We start from the raw sequence: 14,660 nt of genomic DNA on the forward strand, positions 1-14,660 counted from the left end.
GCCTCCGCCAAACGTGTGGTCTCATTGAAAATCCCCATCGAGAAAGAGAAGACGTAATACCAAAGAATGGTTTCTTTGTATTATGTTATTCTCTTCTCGATAAGCCAACTCATCCAAACTCGAGTGACCAAACGAGAATACTTTCTACTTGGAGGGCCGGAGAGAAGAGACCATGAGTACACCTCTCGACCCCACAAAGTGTCGTGAGTTCATTGAAATTTTTTGAATAATTCAGGTCTAGTTCTTCTCTTGTAGAAGGTCAGTCATGAGATTTTTTGACGCCTTTACTTGTCTTTCAAGTATGAGATGGAGTATGCAAAGGGAGATAGAGAACTTGTTGGGGTTCGAACATTGAGGCGCTCTATAAGGTTCAAGATCGTCAAATTCCGTCTTAATGGAATAAATAATTTAAATTATTTTTTACTAAATCAAAATAAATTTTTGTCTAAGATAGAATGATAAAGATTATAAAGTTGAAGAGGACAATATTATTGGAATAATATTTAAAATAATGAACAATTTCATTCAACCAAATTTTGAAAAATTATCCAAATTATAAGAAACACTTTTAATTTGAGATAAAATTCAAATAAATATATTTTTGTGAATAATAAAATATACGTAGAATAATAATGACAAGAAAGTAATGTGTTATACTACTAAGTTAATTGAAAAACTAACATGAAAAAAAAGAATTTATAAATTTTCGTTCCCATCTTTCTTTCTGAACTATCATTTCTCAATTTATAAAATAAATAATCATGTTTGAAAATAATCTTTATACTTAGAAAATTAAGAAATCACACACTAATCTAAATTATAATCCATAAAATAATCTTTATCAAAAACTTATAAAATGCAATGCAACCAAACTATTATTTAAATTATAATCCATATAATATTTTTTTGTGTTGTATTACGTGACACAAATTATTACAATCACTCACTTATATTTTCATTAGTAAAAGTATAAAATGTGTAAAAAATGTAAAAAAATCTTAAATTGTATTACATAAAATACTTAGTTTTCCAATAAACAAAAATAAGATAGAGATGATTGTATCAACAAAAGGAATTGATAAAAAAAAATCACAAAGAAATACTTAAGCTAGTATCTTTCTCATATAAATAAAATAGCATTTAGTATTCTAATTGCTAAAAGTACTTTTTGTCAACAAAACAATAATAATACTACATCCAAAATGTAAACCAAAAGTATTCCCCTGTTGTAAAATCCATCCATCCTTTTCCCCCAATAACTCATCATATTTTTTTCGGGTTTTCACTTGTAATCTTAGAATAGTAATAGAATAATAAATACCGACCATCATATGTAGTTATCATATGTAGTTAATTGAAACAACCGATCTCATCAATCAAGACTTAAGGTCTCGGAAATGGCAGAAGGTATACGATGAGTTGCAAGGATGTCTGATGTAGCTTCTTTAGCGGATTTGTTCTAAGCACAACCATCTGCAAAAACATTAAATGATTTTTTTCTTATTTTCCTTTTCGTTTCTGAATCATAAGAGAAAAAAAGTTACCATACCTGTTGATATTCCAAATCGAGCTTAAGAAACTCATCGTTACAGCTCTCTACCATGGTGGCCAAGCTTTTAAGTTCTTTACAGGCTTACCATTAAAAGCAAGAACCTAGAAAAAATAATAAAAAAATTCAGCTTATTTAGTAGAATCCTAACGCTATCTTTTAAAAGAAATTTGATTAAAAGAATTATGACCTGGGTATTGACTATCTCCTCGTATCCAATGTTAATGTCGGCTACAAGAACCTGTAATGTTTAAGGGTAACAGTTAATAAAAATACTAAATGAAATGTGATTCATCGGTTATGAAAAGAAGATGGGGTAATTCGAGAACCTGAGAGATCACAACTAGCTGTTCATCTGGTGATTGTGGCATTTCATGCATGAGTTTGTCCAGCAGCTTCACAGGAGCTTCATATTCATATTCCTTTCCATACTGAGAAACAGCAAAATAAATAAATAAATCATCAAAAGAGTGGATCAGATGTTAAATGAGGGTTGTTCATTTCATAAATGTTTGAATAAACCAAATGAGAATATATGAATTAGTTATATGATTTGATAAATGTGGAACAGAAAAGTCCTTAAACACAATAATAAATGATTAATTTTCAGGAGTAAAAGTTGTCTTTTGTAAGCTCTTATGGTAAGTGAGTTATGTGCTTAGTCAATTTCTTACTTCAATTTTTATTAGATTAGTTTAAACTAAATCTAAATAATTAATTGGTTTTTAAATAAAAGTTATCAAAATAACTTAATTCAAATAGCACTCACCTCGGAGCGAAGATAAGGAACGATACAGTGGTGAAAACAAGACCCGCAACTATGTAATAAGATGGAGGTTTTCCTTTAATGTGTGCTGGAATTAGTCTTCTCTGACCTCATAAGTTTCACACATTAAATTCATTGTTTCAGAGTTACGAAGGACTTTAATTCTGCTACATCTCCAGTAATTTTTGGAAATCAAATAACGAAACCAATTCGTTCGCCATGCCTGAAAGGAACTGAAACCCACAACATAATTGAGTATTTGATTAAAAAACCTTAAGCTAAAAACTAGAATTGGTTTTTCAAAACAAAATAATGATAATCTAGCATAATATCATTCCTAATCTACATGTTTCTATCTCAAATCCCTATTCTAGGTTCCATGAACATAACAAAGTCATGACAACTTCAAAGCAAGCTTCAGAAAAATGTTATCTCAAAGAACCAAATGACACATTGAGTGGAATTTTGAAAAACACCATTTAAAAATAAAAAAATTGTTACTCAATACATTGTGAGAATGGATTAATTGAATATCAACCTGTTTAATGGTTATATTACTAACCTGAAGATTTTGCATTGATAAAGGACAAATGGACCAATAAGAACTATATTGTCAAAGCTTCGATATTCTTAGAAAGGTTTTATGTAAAGGAGATTGACCTGACCCAGGAATTATGTACCAAACCAATAGTATTTCATTGTTGGAATTACATAATTTCTTTAATCGGAACACATAACATTTTATACATATCTACAACTCAACATGCATTTCAGACAATGTAAGCTATTAATTGCTGTTGTCCAACACCATAATTAATATATGAGATCGCACAATTTTATACATATATTTTAAGCGAAAGCATAGGAAACAAATATTTTCTCATCCTTCAAATACTCCTCAATAAAAGGTAATAAAAAACAAATAAACATTACCTGTCCCATCATTTGCAATATTAACACCATCAAAACTGAGAATAATGTCTGATGATTTTAGGGCGTCCGATTCTGGGGCAGTGGGATCAACTCTTCTTATGCGCACAACCTTCTGATCGGGCTTCATTCCCATTGATAAGCGCATATCTGGGTTTTCCATCTTTTGCCACTCAACTCCAAGGATAGGGAACCCTACCAAACAAAATTTTGTCAGCTTTGTAAAGATAATAACGAGGATAAGATACTTAGAACTTTTGATCTTGGATTATATGAGTTTTTTTAAACTCTATCAATTTTCAACAATCAAATGACTTAATTTGTCAACAAAAATACCAAAATACTCTTACTTTACTCTTGATAAAACTTGTATTTAAATATAGTACATTTTAGCAATTTAACCTAGTAACTTTTATTCATCAAACAAGATTTTGATTTCATAACCTTCAAATAACCACATCAAACAAGCTCTAAAGCACAAACAAATACCCAGCATTAAACCATGTAATATAAGCACTTTTCTATTTATTTACTAGTTTAAAGATAGTTTGACTTATACCAAATATTGCAATGAATGACATTTCATTTCAGGTAATAGACAGGATTTTACCTATTGAATAGTTATACATGTCATTTTAGGGGCAATAAATTCGAGAGAATTTTCAGTAAGTACCTGTATATGCTCCATTCTTCTCGTAATCTTGAATGAAATGCATAATAACTGGTGTTGGAATAACATAACCAATATTCTCAGCATCTTCATGTTTAAGTGATTGAAATGCATACCAACACAAGTTCCCTTATCATTGAAAGCTGGTCCTCCCGAATTTCCTGAGTTTATTGCAGCATCTATCTTGTTAACAATTATTCAAAACATATCAAGTTACATGACATCCAATAATGAAGCATAAGTTTATCACAAATAATGTACCTGTAAGCCGAGAAGTTCAGTTGATCCATGAATTGTAAGACAGTATCTCTATTCGAGAAACAACACCACTAGTAACAGAAATGGTATCACCTCCAATAGGATAACCCACAACTGTAACTGCATCCTGAAGTGCAGGCAATTCCCCAAATTGTACAGGACTTAAACCTTCCCAAAATTCTTCACTATCAACTGTAAGCATTGCTGTATCAACAAGTAATGTAAACACATAAGATAAAAGGCAATCAAATCATTTGAAAAGAACTAAAAGTTTGTTTGTTTTATCTCACCAATATCACATTCAGTCCCAATAGCTAACACAGTTGCCACATACTTAGTATCTGAACCACGCTTTTTCAGCTTCACCTGAGTATAATTGCTCAACAGAATGAGGCATTAGTCAACACTCTCTTCCGCTAATAACAAACCACTGCTACTAGAACTATACTGACGTTTCCTTTGCCATGGCAATGAAAAATTAGGCTCTGTATGAGTACAAAAAACCTTGACAACAGCATCCATTGAAGGCATTGCCCTAGCTATCCCCACATTTTCCCATCCATCACCTGTTGACAACGGTGGTCAATTGAAATCGAATTAATGAGATGCTTTACCATTCTTTCCGCTCTCCTAGTCGGAGATGCAACTAGGGTTTTATCTGGTTTTTTCGTTTTTTGGAGCTTGTGTTCCGTGGACGGCCACGACGTCCGACTTGAGGAGATGGAACGACGTCGTCTATGGCGTTGGAAGATGAAGCGGTTTGCTGTAGCTGTAACGGCGTCTTCTAGGGTTTCAGTCGATCGATTTTTGGACTTTTGTCCACGCTTTCTCTTGTCTCCCATTTGCAATTGTTGTATTAGGTCTTCTTCTTCTTCCGATAGATATATAGAGAGAGAAATAGAGTTATATAGAGAGAGAAAGAGGCTGCAAATGAAAGAGAAAGTATCAAATGAAGGTGGACTATAGACGTGTGTGTAGGTCGAAGGTAAAGACAACCATGTTTTTTTGGGCCTTTTCAAAAATGTTAAATTATATATTTACGTCCCTGAAGAATTATGTTGATTACAATTAAATCTACAAAAAATATCAAAAGAAATTGGAACAACATCACTAGAAATTATGAGCACATCTTTTTTAGAAAAAATAAATAAAAACAAAAATGAGCTCATTTTTTCTATTATGAAAACATGAGTAGAAAATTATGAGCTCATCTTTCCTTATGAAAACATTGCATCCCTTCATTTTTATAAGAAAATTATCAAAAATATAGAAAATATCAATTATTTTGATATAAAAACAAAAAGTTACAAGGTATAATAATGATATTGAAATTATTGATATAGTAAAAGTATAGATTTTTAAAATCTCTGTATTTTAGTATATACAAAAATATCGAAATAATATTTATAAATTATAAATATTATACCTAATACTTATAAATAATTAAATTTTATTTTCGATTTCAAACATTAGATTATAATAGCTCGTAAAATCAAACAATTAAATCAATTAATCTAATAAATTTATTTCTTTTCTGAACTCAATATTAAAAATATTTATTTTTTTCTCTAATTTTAATACATTAATTCATTTTCCAAACATTTGGTGTTAATTTAATATACAGAAACTTAATTTTTAAAAATGAAAATCAAAATATAATTAAATTTTAATATTATTTTGTATAAACGGTATAATACTGATATCGTACCGAAATTCTGATATATCGTCAATATTAGGTATAATCGATTTGTTTTTATATCATACCCGAGATTTCGGTATACGAAATAACAATACAATATATTTTTTCTATATTGAAACCTACGGTATAAGTTATGGATAAAAAAATTACAGTATATCGTACCAACCCACACTACATAGGATATTAATATATATATATATATATATATGTAACGTCTAAAAACGATCGGCATCTTAAAGCTTTTATTCGACTCGATAGTTGTCACCTCATAACTTCAATTTCTCTCATCCCGAGTGGGATGAGGAACCAAAATGATATTTTAAACTAAAGTCTAACTTAATGTCATTTTCATTGGATCTCATGATTTACCTTCCTCTCGAACCTCGTAAAACGAAACAAGAGTATGATTTCCTCAGAAGTCGTCTCGTATAAAATGAGGTGAGAAACCGAAATAAGATTTAATGATATCGATTAGACAGTTTTGACTTTTAGAGTTTCACACATTTTTCTTTTACGAAATCGGGAAAATAAAGTAGTTTGCGTTCTTGAACGCAAATAAAAAAAATATCTTATCAAAGTTCAGAGCTTGGTTACACGCAAGAGAGTGGCAGCAACACTATGTCTTTTGTGTCCATCAAATTGATAGTCTCTATGATAACTAGTAGTCATGTTGTCAAGGGTGGAACCAGGATTTGAAATCTACCCGAGTTAATTTTTTATCAAAAAAATCTATTTTGGACTAGTTTGATAATAATATCAAGTAAACAAACAAAATAAACAAAGTTTATTGTCACTAAGTAATTTACCGTCGTTATTGTCAGAATATATACAAAATATTTTTGGAACTACCCGGCGGCTACCACCCGGGGCAGCCTTGTACTTGGATCTGTCCCTGCATGTTGTATAAAATATTTCTTTTACCCTTTGTTTATTTAATTCACTCTAGTATGTGCGTCTAGTCTAAGGATAAATTCAAACTTAATTATGCGACTAAAGACTTGTAACAATTCGTCCCTAAGGCATAGCGTTTAGGTTGTCGACAAGGTAACGAGAAAATAAATATATAAAATTGAGATAAATACATGTAAGTGTATACAAGATCTCAATAATATCTTCTTGAAAACACGAGATAAAAGAGAGTTAGAGAAAATAAATAAATTTCAAACAAGACAAGGTAATTACCTTTTTTTTTTTATTTTGCTGAAAAGTGTTTATTTAGCTATTATATATATATATATATATATAATTTTAGCTAATAACAAACCTCACATGTAAATAATATAAATAAATGAAATAAACGTGCAACCAAACAGAGTTTAAGCTATGTTGACTGAGTCAACTAGATTAAGTATAAGCTAGGTGATAGTAGAAGGACAGGGAAGAGGTTAAAGGTTCAACTGGAAAATGGAAGGTCAAGTGTTCATTCACTTGGGAATGACTATTATTTAACTTGGGAAGGTTTGTTATTATTTTGAGAAAAAAATATATAATTATTTATTTATTTGAGAAAAAAATATATAATTATTTATTTATTTTTTTAATAAAGGAGAAATAGAATGACTCCCACTTAAACTCAAAATGTTTTCATTTGTAATTGAATCCGTGACTACAGTAATGACCCCTACTTAAACTCAAAGAGTTTTCAAATGTAATTCGAACCCGTTACATTTTAGTCTCTTCAGCCGACTATTACCATTGACTACCTTAGTGGGTTGGAAACATATAATTAAGACTTACTATTTCCTCAGCATAGATCCAACACAAACACATGTATCGAATGTAACCCAATCGTTTAAACTAAAACTCAAATATTCATTGATGCACTAACTAAGGACGAATACAGAATTTTTTTTCCTGAAATGAAAATATTATAGGTATTATACTAATAGTTAATACGGGTAATGAGTGAAAATATTAATCAAATTCTTCCACGAATATCCTTATTAAAATAAAATAAATATACGAGATCTAATAAAGATAAGAATACTCGATTTAAAAAATAAATTTATAAATTTAAAACTATATAATTTAAGAAAAATTAGATTTAAAATGTGAAAAGTTAATATCCTTTATAATACACCATCATCCAAACATGAGAACACATAGTATAACGAGGTGAAGACTTAATAGTATATATAATACACGATCTCCTTTAGCAATCCCTAAGTTTAATACAATGTGTAATCTCCACTCCTAACAAAACACGCCCCACTTGTTTGACGGTAAGATTACTCTTAACGATCCCTAAGTTTAATACAAGGTGTAATCTTTAGAGCTGTGCAAAAAAACGGAAAACCGGTAACCCAACCGAAACGATAGTTAACCGGTTTCATTTTAACGGTTTATTGGTTAACCGGTTCTAATGGTTCCGGTTAATCGGTTTTTTTACCGATTAAACGGTTTGTTTTGGTTTCCTTGTAATAATTTAATTATAATTTTTATATTTTATAATTTGTATTAGTTATTTTATAAATAATTTTTATAAAATAATTTTTTTAAAATATTATAATTTATATAAAAATTTATAAAATAAATTAAAAACAAATTGAAATAATTTCATTAAAATATGTAAAATTGTTTTTAGGAATTATAAATTAACAAAATCAAAATAGTTAAACAAATTAAAATTTGATATCTTCAAATTTCAACCTTCACTTTATATTTTAACTTTCTCTCCAACACGTCCAATACGGAAACACCTAAAATCAAAGTTATAAATTATAATTTACCGATTTTATTTCCTATTTTATTGGTTGAGAAGGTGATTCTATCATATTCGCTTATACTTGGTTGGTCAAAGACTAATCGACATAATTAATTTGAATTTTCTCAATAAACATATAAAACATAACAGAATAGCTATAAAATATATTATATTGTTACAATAAAATTATATATTATAACATATTCCTAAATATATTAATAAAATATATTATATAATATAATAGATTTATATTATATTATAATAATAATATAATATATTATAATAGAGACAAAAAAAAAAATATGAAGAATAGTATAATAGGAAAGTACAAACAATAATTTTAAAAAATATATTTTATAAATTTATTACTTAATTTAAAAAAATTGAATTATCGATTTCTGGTTAACCCGGTTAACCGGCCAGAACCGACCAAAATCGGTAGAACTAGAACCGATAAAACCTATACCATCAACGGCCGGTTAACCGTTTGTAAAATAAAAGTCAAAACCGATATTAACCGGAACCGTTTAACTGGTTAACCGGCCGGTTAAACACCCTTGTAATCTTACATAATTTAATTTAATTCCACCTTAATATTAATGTTCTAAAAAAAAAATAATAATAATAATTTTGAAAATAATAATAATAATTCTGAATATAATATATAATTCTGAAACATAATAATAATAAGTCAGAACATAATTTTAAAATATTTATTTACATAATTATTCTTTATTAATTACATATTCTATAAAAAAAAAATCAATTTAATAATATTTTATAATAATAATAATAATTTTGATACTAATTATAATAATAATAATAATACTCATAATTTTAATAATAATAATAATAATAATTTTGATAATAATAATAATTATTATTATTATTTAGAAAGTAAATAATAATAATAACAATTTTAAAAATAATAATAATAAAAATAATAATAATAATTTTGAAAATAATAATAATAATAATAATAATTCTGAAAATAATTCTAAAAATAATAATTCTCTAAAATAATAATAACAATAATAATTATGAATATAATAATAATAATAATTCTAAAACATAAATTGTGTAACTAATTACCTTACCACCACCCAAAAATATGAATAATTTTAAACTAATCTTACATAATTTTGATTTTAATTACTTTAAAATATTATTATCAATTAGGGTAGATTGAATTTTAATATTCTAAAAAAATAATAATAATAATTCTAAAATTAATAATAATTATTATTATTCTCAAAATAATAATAATAATAATAACAATAATAATAATAATTTTACATCATAAACTTAATAATAATAATAATAATAAACTTGAAACATAATAATAATAATAATATTAATAATTTTGAAACATCTGTTTACATAATTATTCTTTATTAATTACACATTTTATAAAAAATCAATTTTAGTAAAGTTTTTATAATAATAATAATTCTGATAATAATAATAATAATTATAATAATGTTACTATTAATAATTTTAATAATAATAATAATAATAATAATAATAATTCTGATAATAATAAAAACTCTGATAATAGTAATAATAATAATAATTTTGATAATATTATTATTAATAATAATAATAATAATTCTAATAATAATAATAGTAATAATAATTTTGATAATAATAATTTTGATAATAATAGTAATAAAAATAATAATTCTAATAATAATTTTAAAAGTAATAACAATAATTCTGAAACTAATAATAATAATAATTCTAAAAATAATAATAATAATTCTGAAAATAATAATAACAATAATATTTATATAAAAAAAATTCTAAAAATAATAATAATAATTCTGAAAATAATAATAACAATAATATTTATATAAAAAAATAATAATTCTGAAACATAGAGAGTAAGTAGGCTTACAGAGGCTTACAGAGATAATGACCACCCAAGAATTAAAAAAAAAGATAGAATAATCTTAAACTAATCTTATATAATTTGATTTTAATTCCTCCTTTATTTTATGTTGAATTAAAAATTTTAAAACTTTATTTAAAAATTATAAATATTATTAAAAATTAGGTTACATTGAATTTTAATACTCCAAAAAAATAATAATAATTCTCAAAATAATAATAATAATAACAACAATAATAATTCTGAAACATCTATTTACATAATTATTCTTTATTAATTACACATTCTATAAAAAAATAATTATAATGAAGTTTTAATAATAATAATAATAATAATAATAATAATTCTAATAATAATAATTCTAATAATAATAATTATTATAATAATACTAATAATAATTCTGAAACATCTATTTACATAATTATTCTTTATTAATTACACATTTTATAAAAAAAAACACAATTTTAATAATTTTTTTATAATAATAATAATAATAATTCTGAAAATAATAATTCTGATAATTATTATTATTATAATAATACTATTAATAATTCTGATAATAATAATAATTCTAATAATAATAATAATAATAATTTTAAATAATTCTGATAATAAAAACAATTTTGATAATAATAATAATAATAATAATTCTGATAATAATAATAATTTTGATAATAATAATAATTTTAATAATAATAATAATTTTTATAATAATAGAAATACAAACAATAATTCTAATAATAATAATAATTTTAATAATAATAATAATTTTTATAATAATAGAAATACAAATAATAATTCTAATAATAATAATTATTATTCTGATAATAATAATAATAATTTTGAAAGTAATAATAATAATATTAATTTTGAAAATAATAATAACAATAATAATTATAAAATAATAATAATAATAATAATAATAATAATAATAATAATAATAATAATAATAATAATAATAATAATAATAATACTGAAACATAAATCGTGTAAACATCCACACCACCCGAATAATTAAAGAAACATATAGGAATAATCTTAAAATTATAATAATTTTGACAAATAATAATAATAATTCGAAAATATAATAATAATAATAATTCTGTAACATAATAATAATAATTCTGAAACATCTATTTACATCATTATTATTTATTAATTACACATTTTATAAAAAAATTAATTTTAATAAAGGTTTATAATAATAATAATAATTATTATGATAATAATCATAATAAATATTAATTATTATAATAATTTATTACTAATAACAATTCTAATAATAATAATAATAATATAATTTTGATAATAATAATATTAATTATCATAATAATTCTTATAATAATAATAATTATTATTATAAAAAAAATAATAATAAAAGTAATAATAATAATAATAATTCTGAAAATATTATAATAAAGAAATAATTGGTAGAAAAAATTTGAAGGGAATAACATATAGTTAACAAATTTTCTCATTCCTCACACTTTATCATTTTTATATTTATGTGGTGATACTATCATTCTTTCATCATTCTCTCTCCAAATTCCCCTTATCACTCCTCTAATAATAATAATAATAATAATATTATTATTATTATTATTATTTTTATAATTCTAATTCTGCATAATAATAATTTGAAAATAAAAAAAAAATCTGAAAAAAAAATAATGCTATTAGATACTTTCATCAAAGCCGTCAATTTTCGATGTGACACCAATGAGTGTATTGATTCGGCTAACTCTAGAGGCGATAAATGTAGTTTTGGTCAAACTCGATATCGAGAAAGCATGTGATCATGTTAATTGGAAGTTCTTGTTTGATATTATGGGTAAAATGGGTTTGGGGAGAAATGGATCGGATGGATTGATTTTGCATATCGACGACGAAATGCTCTATTATCGTGAATGAGAGTTCTCATGGTTTCTTTGAAGAGTTCAAGGGGTTTAAGATAAGGGGACCCTCTATCCCCTTTCTTATTTGTTATTGTCATGGAAGACCTTTCTATAATTATGTCGCTTGTTGAGGATGCGGGTTTGTTTCGTGGGGTGGAGTGCGGTGTGAGGCGATCTCCGTTCTTTGTGTCTCATTTAGTATTTGCAAATGACACTCTTTGTATGATTCAGGCTATTGAGAGAAATGTCAAGCACCTTCGTGATATTCTTTGGTTATTTGGAGCGTGTTCAGGACTGCGTGTTAATTTGGGTAAGTCTGATATTTTATTCTCTAATTCAATTTCGTCTATGAGAAAAACTATATTGGCTTGTATTCTGGGATTTAAAATTGGAACTTTTCCATTTATGTATCTCGGGCTCCCTCTAGGGCTAAAGCTAGCTCCAAGGCTTCTTGGGACCCAATCATAAATAAGATGGAAATGAAGTTTCTCATATGGAAAAGTAAGATGATTTCTAAGAGAGGTCGATTAGTTCTTATCAAGAGCGTTCTTTCTTCAATGTCACTTATATGATGTCTATATTTGTCATCCATAAGTCTGTGGTCGTGAAGATTGAGAGAATTATGTGTAAAATCTTATGGGGATCGTCTGATTCTTCGTTTTCTAATTTAGTAAGTTAGGATAAGGTTAAATTAATAAAAGAGCAGGGGGACTGGTAATACCGCGATCTTGTTTTCTTAATAAAGCTTTATTATCTAGTAGATTTGCAACTGAGCAGATAGTATTTGAGTTAAATTGATTAAATGTAAATATGGTCAGGATAAGTCTGGTTGGTTCACCAAAAATTCTTATAGATCCGTGGGCTTGCAACATTTGTGGTGATATTTATGTCATGTGGAAGTAGTATCGAGAGCATTCGATTTTTATTATGGGTGATGGAAGTTCGATTAGTTTTTGGGACGACACTTAGTGTGGTGGTATATGTTTGGTGAAAATTTTCCCCGAGCTTGTTTCTATTTCTATTGTAAAGATTCATCGGTCAAAGATATGTTTGACAATTCGGTCTAGTGGTTTTGTTAATCGTATCAGATATAGAAGAAGATTGAACAGTGATGAAAGCATATCCAATTATAGACTTTTGTTAATGGTTAGAAATAAGGGTTAAACCCGTCTTCTCGGGATTCTATGCGTTGGCATGATTAAATAACTTTCATGTGGGATTTTGTTACACTTTGTTCAATAAGGTTAGCCCGCTTGATCTTTGTTGGAAAAATTTATGAGAATCTAAGATGCCTACTAAGATCTCCTATTTTGGTTGAAGTGTTATTCACGACAGAATTCTCACTGACGGTAAATGTATTAAAAAATGCATGATTATTGTGGGTCGTTGTCGTATGTGTTATAAAAAGGTTGAGACAACTTCTCATCTACTTTTACATTGTCACGTTGGTGCAAGTATATAGAGTCTTTTGTGAAATTTGAATTGAATACAATGAGTTATGTCGAAACTGTTAGTAGCTATTGGGAGGCATAGATTGAGACAACTAAAATGCGAGACATTATGAAAATAATAATAATAATAATTCTGAAAATAATAATAATAATAATAATTCTAAACATGATTTCTAAACATTGTCTTACCACCACTCACTTTAGAATTAAAAAAATATATAAATATCTTAAATTAATCTTACATAATTATTCTTTACTAATTTCACATGTTATATGAAAAAATAAAAAATGTCAACCCTTTACTTTCAATTTAAAACACTTAATTAAAATCTCAATTTTTAACATTCTTAAAATCAAATTTTAACCTTATTCTTTTATACTCTTATTGTAAGTAAATTTCAGTACTAGATATTTTCTAAACAGACTGTAAAACATTATATTCTTTTGAATTAGTTAATATTGAAAACTAATTATCTTTATTTATATATATATATATATATATATATATATATATAGATATATATATATATATATATATATATATTTAGAAATAAGACAATTATTTGTACAATGTTACAAATATATTGATACTTTTTAAAATTATTTTATTGTCTTAGTATAATTATTTTATTTTACTAAAATTATAAATTTAATTATTCTTGTAACAAATGTAACATAATAAATATATGTTTTTGATAAGATAGACACAAATTATTTTAATTTAAAAAATTTCATACAAGATGTAAATAAAAGTCATTTAAGCAAACAAGTTGCTCCCAATCAATTAAATTAGGGATAAGGAAAAAAATTAAAAACAATTATAAAAACATGTTATATTCTTTCACTT

The 14,660-nt window shown here is 25.6% G+C and overlaps 1 pseudogene; it reads right to left on the reverse strand.

Annotated features, from left to right (window-relative positions):
* Window positions 1-1,081: 1,081 nt before the first annotated feature.
* Window positions 1,082-5,125, reverse strand: LOC124933999 (annotated as a pseudogene).
* Window positions 5,126-14,660: the final 9,535 nt, after the last annotated feature.

Source organism: Impatiens glandulifera, chromosome 4 (assembly GCF_907164915.1).
Source record: "Impatiens glandulifera chromosome 4, dImpGla2.1, whole genome shotgun sequence".
NCBI lineage: Eukaryota > Viridiplantae > Streptophyta > Magnoliopsida > Ericales > Balsaminaceae > Impatiens > Impatiens glandulifera.